At 32.6% G+C, this 273-nt stretch overlaps 1 protein-coding gene across 1 annotated transcript in view; it reads left to right on the top strand.

Moving 5' to 3' along the window:
* The window catches only part of LOC102671330 (serine/threonine-protein kinase N), a 35,188-nt gene that overhangs the window by 23,094 nt on the left and 11,821 nt on the right, over nucleotides 1–273 (top strand). The gene's annotated exons all lie outside the window — the stretch shown is intronic.

Raw genomic sequence — 273 nt, 5'->3', positions numbered from 1 at the left:
CGATTCGATTATTCATTATTCACTGAAAAAAAAAAAAAAAAAAGTAATACATACATATTGATATTATTTGAAGGACAGTCCATTCTCGCGTGACGCAAAAACAATCTTGCTTTCAATGTATAGATATCGAGTTATCACACTCTAGTTCTATTAAATCATCCATCCGTTCGGAATTTCCTATACTTTCACGTACTTTCAATTTTCATTCCCCACAAAGAAAAATCGTTCGAGCGAATATAAAACATTGTCACTCGACTCGCCGTGAGAATAATA

The sequence above is a fragment of the Apis dorsata genome, unplaced genomic scaffold (genome assembly GCF_000469605.1).
Source record: "Apis dorsata unplaced genomic scaffold, Apis dorsata 1.3 scaffold_642, whole genome shotgun sequence".
Lineage (NCBI taxonomy): Eukaryota > Metazoa > Arthropoda > Insecta > Hymenoptera > Apidae > Apis > Apis dorsata.
Note: the sequence above shows the minus strand (reverse complement) of the source record. Positions and strands in the feature narration are given on the sequence as shown.